Here is a 15,169-nt window from a genome sequence, read left to right on the forward strand (position 1 = left end):
CAGGAGGCAGAGCGACCAGCTCATACTGTTTTTCCAGGAACTTGCCCAAGTTTAACACCTAAAGTTCCACATTCTGGGAAAACTGAGACAGTTGATCATCCCATTAGGAGGCCTGGGCTCGCTCTCTGCAACTGCCATTACCTCCCTTCCCTTGAGCTCGAGTTTCCCCTTCATTTGGTAAAGTATGATACCTGGACAAGGTGATAGCAAAGAGCCCTTCCACGACTAATAGAACAATCAGTCTGGAAATTTGCCCAGGTTGCTCTGATACCCACTTTCTCTGGAGCTTGCCCTGAGGTTGGGCAAAACCAATGTCACCACCAGAGGGCGCACTCAAGGATTAGAGGACCAGGAAGTTGTTTTTTTTTTTTAAAGGTTTATTTATTTATTTGACACAGAGAGAGAGAGAGAGAGAGAGAGAGAGAGAGAGAGAGAGAGATAGAGAGAGGGAGAGAGAGAGAGATTATAAATAGGCAGAGAGGCAGGCAGAGACAGAGGAGGAAGCAGGCTCACCGCTGAGCAGAGAGCCTGATGCAGGGCTCAATTCCAGGACCCTGGGATCATGACATGAGCCAAAGGCAGAGGGTTAACCCACTGAGCCACCCAGGCACCCCAGGACCAGGAAGTTCTTAAGAAGACCACCTTCTTCTTCTTCTTCTTCTTTCTTCCTTCTTCCTTCTTCCTTCTTCTTTCTCCTCTTCTTCATCTTCCTCTTTCTTCTTCTTTTTAGATTTTATTTTATTTATTTGACAGAGAGAGAGAGATCACAAGTAGGCAGAGAGTCAGGCAGAGAGAGAAGGGGAAGCAGGCTCCCTCCCCGCTGAGCAGAAGGCCCAAGTGGTACTTGATCCCAGAACCCTGAGATCATGACCTGAGCCAAAGGCAGAGGCTTAACCCACTGAACCACCCAGATGCCCCCCCAAAAAACCCTCTTCTGTGAATGACATGAGTCAGTATCAGCCAACAGTGTATTATAATTATTAGGTGTCACCTACAAAATGAAATGAATATTATTCTCAGTTGTCAGATTGTTTCACAATCTGCAACTTATCTCATCTCTCTGATAAGTATCGCTTCATGTTTCTGTACTTCTGTTTTATCTGTAAAATGGGGATGATGATAACAGTGCTTACCTCATAGAGACATCATGAAGATTAGTTTTGTTGTTGTTGTTGGCTCCATACCCAACGTGGGCTTGAACTCATGACCTTGAGATTAAGAGTCTCATGCTCCACCAACCGAGCCAGCCAGGGACCCCAAAGCTGTCATGTGTGAAGTGCTCAGACCTCTGCTTGCTCTTCGGCATGGGGATTTTCATTTATCTTGTTCATTTACATATCTCCAGTGCTTAGAACTTTGCCAGCTCATAGCAGGCATTCAGTCAATATTTGTTGAATGAAGGTCAAAGATTTGGGAATAGATGTTCAAGGTAATATGTGGTTATTCTTGAGGTTTTTAAACCCCATGGGATTTATCTATTTTCATCTTTTAATTTTTCTTTAATTTTATAAATTTTTAAAAAGATTCTATATATTTATTTAAGAGAGAGAGAGAGTGCACAAGCAGGGGGAGGGGCCGAGGGAGAGGGAGAAGCAAACACCCCACTGATCAGTGAGCTCGATGTGGAACTAGATTCCAGGACCTTGAGATCATGACCTGAGCTGAAGGCAGACACTTAACCCACTGAGCCACCCAGGCGCCACTTCACCTTTTAATTTTTACAAACGCGTAATTGAGGTCCAGAAAGAATCTTTCCAATGTCACATGAACTTGACTGGCAATAAAATTAAATATCAAATCTTTGTCAGAAGAGAAATGCACTAGATGGAACCTCTGTTTCCCCACTTTATGTTTCTTTTTTACCTGTCCAATATTTATAGGAACTTCTCACGTGGAAACTCAGTTTCCATCTGACTCGATGCCTTCATCTCTGATGGCACAATACCCATCGTAGCAGGCAGAGTCATGTTCTCCCACAGGAACAAAATGTCTTGTTCTGAAAGAAGATAGGATAACAGTGTTCATGCTGTGTCTTCGACTTCTGTGTTTCCACTCATTCTGAGGCCTGCTCCTCTTTCCTTCCTCAGAAAGCTTGGGACCCTGTTTACATAGCCCAAACTCTCACAGCCACTCCAGAAATGAACTCTGCACTGATTTTGCACTGAGGCAGACCTGGTTTCAAATCCCATTTCTACTACTTACTACCTGTGTGATTTCGGTGTACCAGTTTCTGTGCTTCTAAAGCTTGAGTTTGTGAGTTTATAAGATGGGCACGGTGCCATCATATTCCCAGTAAAGGTAAACATTAGCTAATAATATGGGGCCAACTGATTGTCCAACATGATGAATGCAAAAAGACCCAAAACAAGGCAAGTTGTAGTTTCAAGTTGGGTTGTCTGGGAAGCAAACTCTGAGATGGAGAGTAGCAGCAGTGTGTTTATGAGAGTGTGCTCCTGGGGTCGGCACTTGTGGAAGAAGGCTGGACAGAGGAGGAAGTGGGTTGTACTGTAAGCCCAGGGATGACCTCAGCTGGTCTTCCACAGGGAGCCCTAGAGTGGGATGAGCCTTCAGAGCGTTGCCAACTGAGGTGAGGGAGCTGGGCCTTTCAAGCTCCCATGTTGTCACTTACCCAGTACAGGCTGTCCTGGAGGTTTTCTTCAGCCAAAGCATTCTCCAAAGAGGACTGGCAGCCGAGGGTCATGGCAGCATTCCCAGAAGCTGGGGAGATAAGTCCTGCATTCCTGAAGGGGGATCTGGGCTGTGTAGCACAGCATGGTTCCCCAACTCCAGATCCTACATAAAGATCCCAGAGGTGGGGGCGCCTGGCATCCAGACGTGTCCAGAGTTAGTTGAATATCACCATCATCAGCCTGACCCTGCCATCCTTACATGCCCTTTCAGCTCTGGGCTTCTATAGAAGAAGGGTGTGGGATGTCTTCCAGACGAGTGTGCAAAAGCAGGAGAGGATTCATACTCAGCCAGGAAATAGTTTTATGTTTGCACAGACAAAAAATTGAATCCAGATCCTCCTGTTCAGAAAATATATTACTGCTGAGAAAAAAGGAAGAGATTTTCTATTTTTCCCGTTTCTTCTATAGCTGTGACGTGGACAGTAGGATGGGAAGATATGCTATTTTATGGGCCCTTTCTTACCTGCAGCTGATTTTTATGAATGGTCAGTGGGAGCCTGGAGCCCAGGAAGAAGTTTTCTGGGAGCTATTGTTCTCAAGAAAAACTTGTAACCCGAAAATTCCTTCGGAAATTTCAGATAGGCCTTTGCGTGACCTAACTTGTTTGCTGTTTGCTTGTTTTAGTGATTCTAAAACTGCAGTTACATTTTTTGCACAAACGTTTCCTTGTTGCAACAGAATTGCAAAGACCACCAATGAGAAGAAGAACCATCATTCTCCTAGGCATTTCAGAGTCCCTGCCTTGAACTGCTGGATGAAGGTCAGGAGAAGAGGGGACTCAGGAGGCGGGGCTTTCCCTGGGGGTGAAAGATGGCTGAGAAGAGTAGTGAGAACAGTGGTTAGCTTGAGGGTTAGTTCCAAATGGAAGATACTAGAGGGAGGAAAGTAAAGTTACCATCTGTGCCCCAACAGCAGCCTCTGATCTTTGGAGGGGAGTTCTTCTTTGCCTCTGAGGACCACATGAGCCTCCATCTGGGTTCTTAAAGGGCGGATTCTTCTTGAACTCACGATAAGGGGGAGGTAGGCTGTTGGAAGGGTGAGAGCTCTAGATTAGGAGCCTGGAAGCCTGGGCTCCGGCTCTGTGTTTAAGCAGTGTGCGCCTTGTTCAGATCATTTCACTTTTCGGGCATTAGTTTTCTGAGTATTGGGACTACATCATCCCTGACATCCCTGATCAATCACAGACCTGAGAGCCTGTGATTCTGATATCCTACAAAGCTGGTGAGAGGTAACACAGCTAACAGGAAGAGCATGTGGGTGCTGAGTCCTGCTGACTCGGTTTAGATCCCAGCACCACCACTTAGAAGTGATGTGAACTTTGTAAATTATTTAACTGTCCTCAGCCTCAGTTCCCAGATCTGTAAGTTTATAGTGGTACCTACATGGTAGATCTGTTTTGAAGTTGGAAGTGAAACAGTGTTGCTTGAACTGCATGTTGAGGCACTCTAAGGCTCTGCAGTGAAGTCACGCAGGACCACCATGGAATTGTTCAAGTTTCTGAGGGAAACACAAAGATGCAGAGGTAGTTCATAGTTGCAACATTGCAACTTGATGGCTTATGTTCTTGTATCGTCACGAAGCGGGACTTTCAGTGTGATAAAAGGCAAGCACCACATGAAAATCAATGTGGGGAGGAGTGCCTGGGTGGCTCAGTCACTTTGGTGTATGCCCTCAGCTCAGGTCATGATCCTGGGGTCCTGGGATTGAGCCCCACGTAGTTGGTGGGGGTGGTCCCTGCTCAGCGGGAAGCCTGCTTCTCCACCTGCCTCGACTTTCCTCTCTGCCTACTTGTACTCTCTATCTCTCTGTCAAATAAATAAATCTTTTTTTAAAAAAGAAAGAAAATCAACGTGGAATACAAGAGGTGGGTGGTGGTCTCCAATCTGTTTAAGAAGTTGAAGTGTGCAATAGTGGTGGCACACATCCCATTAGCAAGTACTTGTGGTTATTTAAGAATAGAATAAAAATATTTTCTTTGAGTTTATATGCACCACTTTCCTCCCCACAAACAACTACTATGGTGTTAGTATATTAACACATCTTAATCTGTTTGGATCTAATTATTTAATAAATGGCCCAGGGGAATGGTGGCAAACTTAAGTTTTCCTGTGGGCCCTGTGAATAGAGAAAGTTTGGGAACTTCTGATAGATGGAAAGTACCTGGCATATGGTAGCATGGTAGGTGTTCAAAGAATTGCTCAAAAAAAATTTTTTTAACGATTTTATTTATTTGAGAGAGAGAGCATGCTCACACAAGTGTGGGAGAGGGGCAGTGGGAGAGGAAGACTCAGACTGAGCAGGGAGCCCACCCTGGGGCTCAACCCCAGGACCCTGAGATCATGACCTGAGCTGAAGTCAGACTGAGCTATGCAGGCTCTCCAAATGGTAAAAACTATTAAGGAAGCTTGCAAGAGGGAACAGAGAGCTATCTCTTAGAGCGTATTTCTTATAGTGGTGGGAGCCACCATGAATCAAGAGGAACTTGGCACATCTTTATAATAATAGTACCAGGCACATAGAGGTGCTGCATAAAGGCCACCTTTAATGAGTGACTGTGTCACAGGTAAAAGGTAAAATTTATATGCACCACTTTTAATTTTTTAAAGGGTCCCTTCGTCTCTTCCTCACATCCTATAACTAGCCCAGTGTATTTCCCAAGAACATCCCCAAATACGATCCATTCTCTCCAGAGGATTTTGGTCTTTAGTCCTGTTTCAATGTGGTAAAATTGCTCTTCTGTAGAATTCCATTTTGAAGAGTTTGCCACACAGATTCTGAGACATTTGGTGCTTTTAGGTGCAGTCTGGGCTGCGTTCAAAATAGGACTGGCCACAGAGTGGAAGGAGTCTTGTGGGGAGTTACACTATACCAAAGTGAGCCAGTCATTGGTTTAGCCTCTTTCCCTAGAAAACAGCTGTTTTTAAGGCCTTAGGAAAACAACAACATGCAAGAGTCCAGCCCTCTACATTGTCAGTTTTAACTTTAAATCAGTGTAGAATAAAAGGTATAATTTTATTCCCAAGCAGCCTCTGCCTGCAGTGTGGAAACAGGGCTCCCTTCTCAAATATTGAGCTCTCAATATTTGAAATTAGAGTGGTTTTCATGCCTTGTTTGCAAATCAGCTCTTAGGTGAGGATGAACTTCTATCTGATGAAAACAAGTCTGTCTTAGGGGTTGTGCCTTCCTTTCCCTTGACTTTAATCACTAAATGCAAACATTTTGGAGCATAAAACAATCTTTTGTTCTTGGTTCTATCAAATAATTGGGTTTTGACAGCAGAAAGACAGTTTTACCGAGAGCTTTATTCCTTATGGATTTAAGTCTAACAGAATGTTTGTCTGCTGATACTTGCTTTTCTAAAAAAGAGGACATATTTTGGCAGTTTTCACTAAAAATGGAGGCTGCAGCTAGAGATAACTTTAAAAAGTAGCTTAAAGTGACTTGCAGGGCATCTGGCTGGCTCAGTTGGAGAGCATGCAAATCCTGATGTCAGGGTTGTGAGTTCCCACCCCACATTGGTAGATTTTACTTAAAAAAAAAAAAATTGCAAAAAACAAGGTCAGTTTCTTATCAGTCTGCCCCAAGGCATTTTGAATTTTGTTATTCTTTTTGGTCTTCGTCTCTCTGACCAGTCCACTGCAGGTTTAGAACAAGACTGATAATTCAGTCTCTCTGTCTCCTCCTCTCCAATTTTCCATTATCAGTCTGTGTCCGGTAACTCCTTTTCTGTCCAAAAGTTACTGAAAAATAAATTTTGGGGAGAAGAGATCTGAACCTTCTCATAACCACTGTATAACTATATATGTTTAAGAAAAGTATTAGGGAAAGATTTATTGATCTCCATCCACCTCACTCCTTAATTTGAAAATAAGGAGCAATAGGGGAGCAGAGGTGTCCTCTTCTGGGATCTGTTTCTGACAAGGGTTAATTTACTCTGAAAAGCCTAGCCCCCTTTTAGCCAATGGGGGCTAACCCTGATTGGGTAATACTTTCAGCCCCTGGTTCATTGGTTGCCCTTCCTTACCTGGTGTTATTCTCCCAGAGGCTGGGAAATGAAGTGGGCTTGTTTTAGAGATACTAAGAGGTTTTTTCCCCCTCTGGCCACTCTCAAGGCTCTACTCAGTCTTCAGTCTTCCATAGCATGGCTGGTGAAGGGAGTTGCTGATAAACAGACGTTGCTTAAGCCACTGGAGAAAATCTGGTTCCCCTTCTTGAGCATTAGATGTCCTCGACTTGAGCCAGCTCTTCTACCTGGGGCTCTAGGGGTGTCTTCTAGTCTGGACCTTTATTGCCATCTTTGTGTCAGTGACTAAGATTCTTAACAATGAGAACATGAGGGAAATGAGGCTGATGCTAAACTCTAAGGAGGTGAGTATAAGGGCCTATTTAGCCAGAGCAATTCCATCCAGTTAAACAGTGATTTTGTTGTTTATGCAGTATAACTTACTCTTTTTTTTTTTTTTAAGATTTTTTTTCTTTTTTTAACTTGAGAGAGAGAAGACAGAGGGAGAGCAGGGGAAGGGAGAGGGGAGAACCTGCAGCAGACTCCTTATTGAGCATGGAGCCCAACATGAGGCTCAATCCCACAATCCTGAGATCATGACCTGAGCCGAAATCAAGAGTCAGATGCTTAACCGAGTCACCCAGGCACCTCCAAAAGATTTTATTTTTATGTAATTTCTGTACCCAAAGTGGGGCTCAGACTTACAACTCAGAGATCAAGAGTCACACGCTCTATTGACTTGAGTAGGCCAGGTGTCCCAGTAGGTAGAAACTTCTAAAAGAGAATTGCAGCAGAACATATTCTTGTGGACTCTGAGACCTGAGCGTGACAGCATTCCAAAGGTTGATGGCTTAATCTGGCAGTTCTGTGGAGCAGGTGATCTGATTTGAAACATAATTTAGTTCTAAGCATCAGTGCTCTGCTCCTCATGATTGGGCTTCATGGAATGAGACTCTAGGATTTGAAGGTGATGAAATTTTACTCCATTTTGCTATTTAATCCTGGGAAAGTGGCTCTTTTTTGTGACCCAGTTTAACTGTCTTGAAATAGGAGAATTACCTTGAATTTAAAGAAGGATTTTGTGAGTGAAAGGCTCACTATAAGTATTTAAAGGGGTGGAGATATTTTTAAAGAAAGAAAAAGGGTGGGGCACTGGGTGGCTCAGTGGGTTAAGCCTCTGCTTTTGGTTTGGGATTGAGCTCCCCCGCATCACGTGGGCTCTCTGCTCAGCAGGGAGCCTGGTTCTCCTTCTCTCTACCTGCCTCTCTGCCGACTTGCGATCTCTCTCTGTCAAATAAATAAATAAAATCTTAAAAAGAAAAAGATAAAGGGTGGAGATGCCATTTAAGATTCTGATAATACTGTCTGAAGTGTCTTGAAATGAATTCCTACCAGGGTCCCACTCATAGATGAAAGAAAGATCTTCTCCCCATCTGGTCTAGCCCACTACTCCAACCTGAAACCACAATCCATGCTATTAGAGATCTTGATTTATCACAGAAAACAAAGACTGGGAAAAATAAAAAGTAAGTAGCTTCCAAGTTGAATTTGGGGTCATAATAGGCGTTCAAAATACATTTGAAAGTGCTCTGTAACTTTGTAACACGGTTACGTGATAACAAGAGGGATTATTGCTCCTCTAAAGTGTAGGAACTCTGTTCTATTTGTCGCTGGACCTCCAGTGTCCAATCCAGTGTCTGGCATGTAGGACGTTATTTTTAAATCTTTTTATCATTGGAAAATTTTAATTATATGAAGGGAGAAAAAATACTTTAATGCACCTCCATGAACTCAGCTTCAAACTGTAATTAACTCATTCTATAGGCATTTAATTAAGGCTTTTGGAAGGGAGTTTAGCAGTTTCTTAGAAATAATTTACCCCATCTTTCTTTTCTATAAAAGATTATGATCAGGGATGTCTCGGTGGCTTAGTCAATTAAGCATCTGCCTTCAGCTCAGGTCATGTTCCCGGGGTCCTGGGATCGAGCTCTGCCTCGTTCTCTGCTCAGTGGGGAGCCTGCTTCTCCCTCTTCCTCTGCCTGCCTCTCTGCTTACTTGGGCTCTCTCTCTGTCAAATAAATAAAGGAAATCTTTTTTTTTTTTTTAAAGATTTTATTTATTTATTTGACACAGAGAGATCACAAGTAGGCAGAGAGGCAGGCAGAGAGAGAGAGGAGGAAGCAGGCTCCCTGCTGAGCAGAGAGCCCGATGCGGGACTCGATCCCAGGACCCTGAGATCATGACCTGAGCCGAAGGCAGCGGCTTAACCCACTGAGCCACCCAGGCGCCCCAATAAAGGAAATCTTAAAAAAAAAAAGATTATGATCAATATGAACAATGATATCAGAAAATCACATTTCATATATATCTATATCTATCTATCTATATATATATGAACAACCCTAAGATCAAGATCTGAGCCAAGATCAAAAGCAGACTCTTAATTGACTGAGCCATCCAGATGTCCCTCGTATACTTCTCATTGGATTAATCACTTTTGAGGAAAAAAAAGGTGGAATCCTTGGAATTTTGGGTTATTAAATAAAGAACTATAAAACAAACATCTTGATTTTATAAAAAACAGAACCTCAAACTATTTGCTGTGATTAATAATTCATTCAGTTTCAGACTTCTTGTGTTTTTTTCAAAAAGATTTATTTATTTTAGACAGGGACAGATTGAGAAGAGAGAGAGAGTGAGTGTATGGATAGGGGTAGAGGGAGAGGGAGAGAGAAACTTGAGCAGACTCTGCACTGAGCTTAGAGCCCAATGCAGGACTCCATCTCACAACCCTGAGATCAGGACCTGAGTCAAAGAGTTGGACACTTAACTCACTGCACCACCTAGGCACCTCCAAATTTCTTTTTAAAACTCTGAAGCTGAAGGGCTGCCTGGGTGGCACTGTTCGTTGAGCATTGGACTCTTGGTTTTGGCTCAGGTCATGATCCCAGGGTCGAGGGATCAAGCCCCATACCAGGCTCTGTGCTCAGCATGGTATCTGCTTGGGAATCTCTCTCTTTCCCTCTGGCCCTCCCGCCTCTCTCTCTCACTCTCTCTTTAATAAATAAAGTCTTAAAAAATAAATAAATAAAAAAACTTGTAGTTTGGCAGTTAGGTGTTGGGAAGTAACTAGAAACCATTTTACTCCCTAAATCTGACTTGAAGGGCCATCGGTCCTCTTCTTTGACTGTGATATGGGTGGAATGGGCCAAGGTCTCTATGTTTCTTGGTGTTTCTGTTTATCTTTGACCCTTGTACTTTGTACTGGTTCTTTATTTCTAAGAACACAGATAATAGTCAGGCAAATCTGAAATGTTTGCCTAAACTGCCTTTGGCATTTTTCAACATTGTTTTCTGGGAAGACCAGGATGGTGAAAAGCCCACCGATGGTCTACATTGAGATGGGCATCTGGTTATGAGGCTGTGTTTGGGTGAGTCATTTCCCTTTGGGTTTCCACATTTGGGTAAAATGAGGCCAGTCTGCCTTTCCTTCTTTCTTTCCTTCTTCTTTTTTTGAAAGATTTTATTTATTTATTTGACAGAGATCACAGGTAGGCAGAGAGGCAGGCAGAGAGAGGGAGGGGGGAAGCAGGCTCCCTGCTGAGCAGAGAGCCCAATGTGGGACTTGACCCAGGACCCTGAGATCCCAGGACCCTGAGATCATGACCTGAGCCAAAGGCAGAGGCTTAACCCACTGTGCCACATAGGCACCCCCCCTTTTTTTTTTTAAAGTAGTCTCCCCACCCAATGTGGGGCTTGAACTCTTGTGAGACTGCTGAGATCAAGAGCTGCATACTCTACTGAATGAACCAGTCAGGTGCCCCTAAAATGAGGTTTCTTAATAAAGTGACATAATAGAGCAGGGGCAGCCTCAAAAGTAAAAAAGACCAGGCTATGAATTGCATCTCTGTATGTTTCTCGTACTTCCCATCTGCAACATGGGTTGTTTTAAGACAAACTTTATTTTCAAGATTTAATGCAATGTCTGGCACACAGCCAAGTGGTTGTAATTTATTAGCTATGTTTGTAATCAAAATGAGAAAGTCGCAAGCAGAAAAATAGGCCATGGGGCTGGATGGATAATTCACTGAATAAGAAATACAACAGGCAAGGAAGCATATTTTTAACTCTACTTGTAATTAGGGAAATGCAAGTTAAATAATGTGCACCACTGTATTTGCTCACCAAATTGGCAAAAAATAAAAATACACATAATATCCATTGTTGGGGAAAGTTTAAGCAAATAGGCATCTCCTAGAAATCTTCTGAAGGAAGTTGGTAGTATCTACCAAATTTGAATGTGTTACTCTTCAAATCAACAATTTTGTTACTAGGAATCTGTTATACACAAATATATACATGAATATACATTTATTCCATTGCTTTTGTTTTTCCTTTGTAAAAGAATTTTATTGTGTGGCTTATGTAGGTCTTGTATTCTACTTTTTTTTTTTTTTTTTTGGTAAAAGAATTTTTTCCACTATTGTTTTTAATGAAGAAAACTGGAAACAACTTAATTTTACTAAAATGGACACATTTCTATGGAGTAGTGTGTGTAAAAAGCATACTATAGAATATTATAGTATGATCCCATTTTTGTCAAGAAAAGCAATTGTGGGGGTGCCTGGGTGGCTCAGTGGGTTAAGCCGCTGCCTTCGGCTCAGGTCATGATCTCAGGATCCTGGGATCGAGTTCCGCATTGGGCTCTCTGCTCAGCGGGGAGCCTGCTTCCCTTTCTCTCTGCCTGCCTCTCTGTCTACTTGTGATCTCTCTCTGTCAAATAAATAAATAAAATCTTAAAAAAAAAAAAAAGAAAAGCAATTGTGTGAGTGTGTGTGTTATATAAATGTATGGAAAGAGGTCTGGGAGGATATACTACATAAAATTCACTTGTGGGGAGGGGAGTAAGATTAGAGGGTAAAGAGAGAATTTTACTTTTTATTCTTGATTCTTCTAATTTTTTTGAGTTTTCCCAGTAATTATGTATTATTTTACATTTGAAAAAAACAATTTCACTTATGCTTGTTACTTATTTATTTATTTAAGATTTTATTTATTTATTTGACAGAGAGAGAGATCACAGTTAGGCAGAAAGACAGGCAGAGAGAGGGGGGAAGCAGGCTCCCTGATGAGCAGAGAACCCGATATGGGGCTCCATCCCAGGACACTGAGATCATGACTTGAGTGTAAGGCAGAGGCTTAACCCACTGAGCCACCCAGGTGCCCCAATTTTTATTTTTTATTTTTAAAGATTTTATTTATTTGAGAGAGTACATTCAAGAGAGCACCAGAGGCACATAAAGAGGGAGGAATAAACTCCAGCGGAGCAGGGAGCCTGAGGCAGGGTTTGGTCCCTGAGATCATGATCTGATCCAAAGGCAGATGCTTAACTGAGCCACCCATATGCCCAGAAAAACAATTAAAAAAAAAAAAAGGGTGGCAGTGTGAATTAGAAAATTTCTCAGCCACCATGTAAGTTTAGTATTTGTCTAGATCCAACATAACAGCTGAGTAAAGCCGTGCCCTTTTTAGGTCTGGAAGTGTGGAAAAAGCTTGTATTTAAGTAGCAAAGCTTCCTCTCCATGGTTTGAGGCTTGGACTAATGGACCAGTAAACCCAAGTGATCCCTTCTGAAAATAGTAGGACTGCATGGGAATAAAGGAGAGGTGTTTTAGTAAGCCTGCTGTGCTTTCCAAGGTGCTCTGTTAAAAACGAAAGGAAAGGAAAGGAAAGGAAAGGGAAAGGGAACGGGAGAGGGAAAGGGAGAGGAGAGGAGCAAGGCGAGGTGAGGCAAAGCGAAGTGAAGGTTCTGGGCTTATTTGAAAGAGTCAAGGCGATCCTAGAGTTGTATTATCTCAGAATCCAAGAGTCCTAGGCTGGAATAGAACCTTCTTAGTTCAACTGTCTGCTTGCTTCCTCTCAGGTCAGCATGTCAGATTTTATCAGACATACTAGATCTCTAATAATGAAATTTCTCTTCAGGGAGTGTCCTTGGATTATAGGTGCCCACTAATTTCTCTATGGCTTCACATTTATTTATTTATTGACGATTTTATTTATTTATTTGACAGATAGAGATCACAGGTAGGTAGAGAGGCAGGCAGAGCGGGGTGGGGGGTGGGGAGCAGGCTCCCTGCTGAGCAGACAGCCCTATGTAGGGCTCGACCCCAGGACCCTGGGATCATGAACTGAGCTGAAGGCAGAGGTTTTAATCCACTGAGCCACCCAGGTGCCCCAGGGAGGGAGACTCTTAATCTCACAAAACAAACTGAGGGTTGCTAGGCGTAGGGGGGTAGGGAGAGGGTGGTTGGGTTATGGCCATTGGGGAGGGTCTGTGCTATGGTGAGTGCTGTGAATTGGGTAAACCTGGCGATTCACAGACCTGTACCCCTGGGGCTAATAATACATTATATGTTAATTAAAAAAAAAAAGAAAAAAGAAAAAAATACACCCCCCCAAACTATGATTAGAACCAATAGAAGAGTATATTATATATATTAAATATATATATATATATATATATATATATGGTTAGAAGGATAATTATGATGAAAAACAAACCCCATGTACCCTCTACCCAGCTTTTTCAAGAATATTATAGGGGCACCTGGGCAGCTCAGTTGTTAAGCATCTGCCTTTGGCTTGGGTCATGATCCCAATCCTGGGATCAAGCTCCACATCGGGTTCCCTGCTCAGCAGGGAGCCTGCTTCTCCCTCTCCCATTCCTTCTGCTTGTATTCCCTCTCTTGCTGTGTCTCTCTCTGTCAAATAAATAAAATCTTAAAAAAAATATTATAGATACCCTGTAGTCCCTTGGTGGGACTGCCAACACCATGGTGTAAGCTGGGCACTCCACAAAGGTCCTAGCCAAGGGGAGGGACATCTCTTGGACTATGGAGCCTTTTCCTTGGCTACAAAGGCTCCACCTGTGGCCAGGCTATAGGTCCTCTGGGCTATCGTTTTCTAATTCATCTGCCCAAAGGACAGTCCCTTTTCTAGTTCCCATAGAGGTCACTTGCAGGCTAGTGCAGCCCTGTTCTTGGGGGGGGATCCCATTTATTTATTTATTTATTTATTTATTTATTTAAAGATTTTATTTATTTATCAGAGAGAGAGGGGGGAGAGAGCGAGCACAGGCAGACAGAATGGCAGGCAGAGGCAGAGGGAGAAGCAGGCTCCCTGCTGAGCAAGGAGCCCGATGTGGGACTCAATCCCAGGACGCCGGGATCATGACCTGAGCCGAAGGCAGCTGCTCAACCAACTGAGCCACCCAGGCGTCCCGGGGATCCCATTTATATGCTCTATACCCTCCACTAGAAGTAACAATTATACTGAATTTTAGATTAATTAATCTAAATCTCTCATTTTAGATTAATTAATCTAAATCTCTCATTTTTCTTTAACATTGTTAAAAAGAAGCAACAGGCCCATGGAGTCACCTGTGTGTAGCCCCCCCAAGACTTAATACCTAATATAACTGCATTTTCAGCCTCTGCCAGGAGAGGAATTTTTAAATGGTCAATGTGTAATTTCCTGGTCAGCACTAGTGAGGTAATCTGTCTGATAAAACCTCCAGCCTTTTCCTAAGAGAAGGTAATTTTGCCTGAAATAATTTATGCTTTTAACTTCCTTGTCCTATCCTGCTTCTGCCTATAAAAACCTTCCATTTTGAACTGAGAGTTCCTGTCTGTTTGCTAGATGGGATGCTGCCCGATTCACGAACTGTTCAGTAAAGCCAATTTTTTTTTTTTTTTTTTTTTTTTTTTTTTTTTTTTTTTTTTTTTTTTTTTTTTTTTTTTTTTTTTTTTTAAAGATTTTATTTATTTATTTGACAGAGAGAAATCTCAAGTAGATGGAGAGGCAGGCAGAGAGAGAGAGAGAGAGGGAAGCAGGCTCCCTGCTGAGCAGAGAGCCCGATGTGGGGCTCGATCCCAGGACCCTGAGAACATGACCTGAGCCAAAGGCAGCGGCTTAACCCACTGAGCCACCCAGGCGCCCGCCAATTTTTTTTTTTAAAAGATTTTATTTGACAGAGAGAGAGAGAGAGACGAACACAAGCAGGGGGAGCAGGAGAGGGAGAAGCAGGTTCCCCGCCAAGCAGGGAGTCCAATGTGGGGCTTGATTCCAGGATCTCAGCATCATGACCCCAGCCAAAGGCAGATGCCCAAAGACGGAGCCGCCCAGGCACCCCTATAAAGGATATTATAATGGATACAAATGAATAGGCAGATGAAGAGGTATTTAGGGCAAGGTGCAGAAGGGTCCTAAGCTCAAGAAACTCAGTCTCTGAGGCATCTGGGATATACCACTGTCAGAGCTCATGGATGCATTCACCAACCCAGAAGCTCATCAAATCTTGTTGTTCAAGTTTTTATAGGGCTCATAATCTCCAGCTTCTTCTTCCCTTCCCAGGAGGTCAGAGGTGGGGCTGCCAAGTTCTAACCCTCTTACCACTTGGTCTTTCTGGCATTGGCCC

The 15,169-nt window shown here is 42.9% G+C and overlaps 1 long non-coding RNA gene across 2 annotated transcripts; it reads right to left on the bottom strand.

The window, feature by feature from the left end:
* Positions 1 to 1,560: 1,560 nt before the first annotated feature.
* On the bottom strand, positions 1,561 to 4,374 carry LOC116586534. 2 transcript variants are annotated; one of them, XR_004284055.1, is made up of 4 exons: positions 4,073 to 4,374; positions 3,586 to 3,715; positions 2,630 to 3,504; positions 1,561 to 1,996 (listed from the first exon to the last, which is right to left on the bottom strand). It is a non-coding gene; the product is annotated as an uncharacterized LOC116586534 (long non-coding RNA). The 2 variants fall into 2 exon arrangements; XR_004284054.1 differs by having other exon boundaries at positions 2,630 to 3,715.
* Positions 4,375 to 15,169: the final 10,795 nt, after the last annotated feature.

Source organism: Mustela erminea, chromosome 3 (genome assembly GCF_009829155.1).
Source record: "Mustela erminea isolate mMusErm1 chromosome 3, mMusErm1.Pri, whole genome shotgun sequence".
Classification (NCBI taxonomy): domain Eukaryota; kingdom Metazoa; phylum Chordata; class Mammalia; order Carnivora; family Mustelidae; genus Mustela; species Mustela erminea.